This window comes from Ictalurus punctatus, chromosome 5 (assembly GCF_001660625.3).
Source record: "Ictalurus punctatus breed USDA103 chromosome 5, Coco_2.0, whole genome shotgun sequence".
NCBI classification, from domain to species: Eukaryota; Metazoa; Chordata; class Actinopteri; order Siluriformes; family Ictaluridae; genus Ictalurus; species Ictalurus punctatus.
The window spans coordinates 32,812,423-32,817,422 of NC_030420.2; the positions used below are offsets into that span (position 1 = coordinate 32,812,423).

Consider the following 5,000-nt stretch of genomic DNA (forward strand, 5'->3'; position numbering starts at 1 on the left):
AGCCTGAACCCGCTCCGCTGAATCGTCAGCGTGACACCGAAAACCGCGTCTTCGGAATAAAATCACACCACCGTTTCTTTTCTTCCGCTCTTACGCGACGCGTCGGAGACCTTCGGAATTTACTTGTACGCCTGGCACGGTAGTTTTATCTGCGTGTCTAGTATTCGTAGCCTTCAGCGACGTGCAAACGTCCCCGCGGCGAGAGAAATACAGGCACGCGTTTTTAAGAGAACTTACTCTTTTTTTTTTTTTCTTCTCTTTTTGTAAGGTGAGGTGGAGTTTACGGTTAGGGGGCGGGGCATGGCATTATTAACAATCCATATACATTGTAATGCCAACAACATGGACGTGTGTGTGTGTGTGTGTGAGAAAGAGAGACAGAGAGACAGAGAGAGACAGACAGAACACAGAGCGCGAGATAGAGAGACAGACAGACAGACAGAGAGAGAGAGACTACACACTCAACTTTACAGGGGAATAAAAAAAAAATCAAAAGGTTCTGCGGATGAGTCCTTTCATATAAACAAGGATTTATCCTGGGACTTTGTGTTGCTAAAAAGTTCTGGCACCCCTACACTCGAAACACACACACACACGAGAAGATCTTAACACTGAAAAATCCGAAGCGTGACATAATTAGTCTGTTCAAGATTAGTCCGAGTATATGAGCATGACGGTTCTTGTCTCCGTGTGTGTGTGTGTGTGTGTGTGTGTGTGTGTGTGTCAAGCCGCCCTGTCCCACTGCAGGGTGCGAACACCCCCCCCCCTTCTATCAGGGAAGAACTTTCCCTTTTGTGACTAACTGGTTTTATTGGCCGCGTTAGCTCCGGTCCGTTAAAGACGCGGGAGGCCTCGGGTTTAATCACAGCAGCACATGACCGGCTCGTAACCGCGCATTCTTTTTGACGTTTGTCGCGCCTTTGTTGCGCCGTGATTGCTAAACCAGCTTGACGGACACGCCTCTCGAAGGTGTTAGGAAAACACGATAAACACTGACACGCTCACACTCACCCACACACTGTGGGTAACAATAACACCATTTGGGAAACACTTTTACCTCCTGCACCGTCGGACACACAGAAATTCCACACTGAAACACAGGAAGTACTCTGATTGGCCGGCCGGCGTCGGACATATTCTATTCGTGATCCGAATAGAAATGACGCTAATTACGCGAAATAAAACTTTTTTTTTTTTTTTTTTTTAACAAAGCAACGATCCTCCGCTTGATTAAAGGATAAATAAAGAATAGAACACTACAGGAAACGAATCTACGGCGATATACGGACGACTTCTGTTCTGTACGCAGTGTTTTATTCCTCTTATACAACACCAGCTACGCCTGCATTTCTTTATTTATCCGTAAACAGCTGCGTTTTAACGTCCTGCTCTCGCTTACGTTAGAGCGGATGTAAGTATTCCTTCTCTCTCTCTCTCTCTCTCTCTCTCTCTCTCTCTTTTTACTCTGGAAGTGAATAACCAGATAAAGCAGGTGAGAGAACTGACTCTGTGATGAAGTTTAAGGAGGTATGGGGGTTAAGATAAAGGAACTGTGCAGGGGGGAACTCGGGGCCGCCTTAAACAGAGCGAACGTTCAGACACCTGATGAAACACACACACACACACACACACACACCTTTACACAACACTTCTAACTCTCTGTCCTAACTATTATCTATTTATTAAACAGATCCGTGCCTGTCGTTCTTCCCTCATTTCATCCATCCTTCCGCCCCCTTCCTTTTCTTGTTCCGTCACCTCTTTCAATATCTTCTCTCCTTTCTTATATCCTCTTCCTTCCTTCCTTTTTCTCTTCCTTCCATCCTCTTCTTTCAACAACTTCTCTTTCACTATATTCTTTACCCCCCCCCCCCCCCCCCCCCGCTCTCCTCCTCCTTTCCTCCATTCCACCGGCTCTCTTTCCTTTTCTTTCTATCTCTCGCTCCCTTCCATCCTTCACTCTCTTCTTCCTTTTGCTCTCCTCCTTCCTTTCAGTCGTCCTTCCTTAGACTTCCTACCTCCCGCTCTCTTCCTTCCTTCCTTCGTTTCACTCTTCCTTCATGATCTTACCTTTCTTTCACTACATTCTTCACCCCCCCCCACAACTCTCTCCCTTCTTTCCTTACTTCAGTTGGCTCTCATTTCTTTCTTTCTTTCTACATTGCCAAAGCATCAATACAGAGAGCGCTCCTCTTTCCATGTCTTCCTTCATTTCATTCACTCGTCCGTACGTCCGTCCTTCCTTACTTCCTACCTTCCTTCCTTTCTCGCTTCTTGGCATTCTTTCGCTCTCTTTCCTTTCCTTTTCTTTCCTTCCACCGATAGAGAGCGTGAACAACACTCACTGACCAAACAGAAACCTGGCACGGAGCATCAGCAGCTAAAGTCATCTATGGCTTTCTTTGTTATCCTTCATAAATTTTTGCGCTCTCTCTCTCTCTCTCTCTCCCTCCCTCTTTCCCTCTCCCTCTCTCAATCTCGCTCTAAGTGTCAGATTTCTACAGATGGTTCTCGTTAGCCCCCTCCACCGATTCTCACTCTTTCTCTCACTTCTTTCCCTCATCATCCCCCCCCCCGACCTCCCCATGTCCACAGTGGGTGTGGGGCGTGTGGGAGGGAAAAGAAAAGGAAAAAAAAAAAAGAAAAGAACTCTCTCTTCATCCTGCATTTCTTCTGTCTCACTCTCTTCACATCGACTCCTCCACCTCCTCAAGTCCCTTAGACCTGAAATCTGAAAACGCCATGCCGTCTCACTCTCACTCTCTCACACACACACACACACACACACACACAGGCTATCTAATCACATCTGAAAGTCAAGCAGCACTTAAAATGCCGCCGTGAATGTTAAAAGCCGAGGAGGTTCTGAGGTTTCAGGACAAAAGCGGACGACAAACATGACTGAGCATAAATTCCATTCGTTTTACCGCTCTCTCTCTCTCTCTCTCTCTCCCTCCCTCCCTCTCTCGCTCTTTCAGTCCTCCAGCTTTTAATAAAGTGTGCTTCTCAAAACTGCTCCGAGTTTCTTCCTAAAAAGAGGTTAATTAAAGGCCTTTAGAAAAAAAAAAAGTCAAAGTCTTTCTCTTTCACTCCCCTTCTCCTTCTTCTCCTCCAAAAGGCTCTTATTTTTAGAAGTGCCCTCTCTCCCTCCCTCATAACCCCCCCCCGTCCCCCACCCCCCCCGCCCCACCCTCCGTTCCTCTCTCCTTACTTTCCGTGGTTCTCGGCGGAGAAGAAAAACCACGACTGGGCGAGGAAGACATAAGAGCGGGGAGCGAAGCAGGGTAGGAACGGAATTATTCAAACCAAAAGGAGGAGCGAGGGAGGGAAACGGAGGGGAGAACGCAGAGAGACGGAGAAATGGGAGACAGAGGGGTTGTGCAGAGAAGACGGAACAAACGCAGAAAACAGAGATTACGAAGATTAAGAGGCAGTGAGAGATAAAGATGAATTAGAAAGAGAGGAAGAAGAAGGAGAAAAAAAAAAGAAAAAAAAAAACAGGAAGGAACACAGACGGAAAGAACAAATGTGTGTGTGCGCGCGCGAGTGTGCGAGAGAGAGAGAACGAAGGATGGAGAAAGGAGCGAGAGAGAAATACGAAGAAGGAGAGCAAGACAAAGTGATGAAGATTAAAAAGAGGTCACTCGATCAGAAAAAAGAAACAAAATGGGTAGTGAGAGATAAAGGGAAGGAGAAAACATGAAAGAGGAAATAAAGACAAAATGACCAAAAATCAGAGACACACACACACACACACACACACACACACACACACACACAGAGAGGGTGGGGTTAGTTGGTCAGGTTCTAGAACTCGGATTAAACGTATTCTCGACGCGTACTTGAATGCTCAAGCTGCGCTCTAAAATAACGGCCCCGCTCTAAAACGTCACTCAGACACGCCGGCTGCATTCCGGAACCCCACCCACTTTCTAGAACTCGGTTTCAGTGAAGTTCTAGAGCAACGGTCAGGTTCAAGAACTCCTCTCGCATGCACCGACTCAACTCTAGCACAGCAGTCAGGTTGCCCTAGCTGGGGTCTGAAACAAAAGTCAGGGTCTAGAACGCCAAATGAATGCACTAGCAGAGTTCCAGAGCGACAGTCAGGTTCTAGAGCGCCACATAAATGTACTTGTTGAGTTAGAGTACAACAGTCAGGTTCTAGAGCGCCACATAAATGTACGTGTTGAGTTAGAGTACAAGAGTCAGGTTCTAGAGCGCCACATAAATGTACTTGTTGAGTTAGAGTACAACAGTCAGGTTCTAGAACTCCACATGTATGCACCAGCTAAGCTCTAGAACAACAGTCACACACTCCTCTCTTCCGACTCGCGCTTCTCCATCAGATGATCCACCGTGTGCTGAAGAGCCGCGTGTTCCGGAACTCTCGCCAGGGTCTAGAACTCGGCTCTAGTTTTAGAACACCGGTTACAGCTCTAGAACTCCACTTGAATGGCGTGAGTGAAGCGTTCGGGATCTTAAGCTGAAACTACAAAGGACATGGTCGAGCATGTCCAAAATCACACACACGTACACACACACACACACATATACACACACATATACACACACACACACACACACACACACACACACACACAGCACTATTTTCGGAGTCTGCAATTTTGTGGTCAAATCCAAAAATCTCTGTGTTGAGGTTCCATGAAATCCCACAATGCACTGCAGTGTGCGGTCTCCAGCCCAGTGAGTTCTGGAAGGCCGCAGTGCGCCCTGCAGTGTAGTGAAGGAGGGCGTGCGTGCGGTTTGGGACGCGTCCACTGTGGAGCGCTGAGCGAGACGGAGGTAAACGTTATTAAACACACCACTTCCATCTTTTTCATCTCGTCTGTTGTCAAATATATGACTGAATGAACTAGCCCGAGTTCGACAACAACGGCCAGGTTCTAGAGACGGGCTCAAAATCGGTGCTCTAGCTGAGTTCTGGAACGAAGGCCAGGTTCTGGAACTCCATTTGAAGGCTTCAGCTGAGTTCTAGGACA

At 47.2% G+C, this 5,000-nt stretch overlaps 1 protein-coding gene and 1 long non-coding RNA gene across 3 annotated transcripts in view; both read right to left on the reverse strand.

The window, feature by feature from the left end:
- LOC128632862 (uncharacterized) overlaps window positions 1–3,146 on the reverse strand; it is a 6,556-nt gene extending 3,410 nt beyond the window's left edge. Inside the window, exon 1 of the long non-coding RNA XR_008396490.1 lies at window positions 1–3,146. This exon is cut by the window's left edge and continues 836 nt beyond it. This is a non-coding gene — a long non-coding RNA (uncharacterized LOC128632862).
- The window catches only part of notch2 (notch receptor 2), a 62,701-nt gene that overhangs the window by 28,632 nt on the left and 29,069 nt on the right, over window positions 1–5,000 (reverse strand). The gene's annotated exons all lie outside the window — the stretch shown is intronic.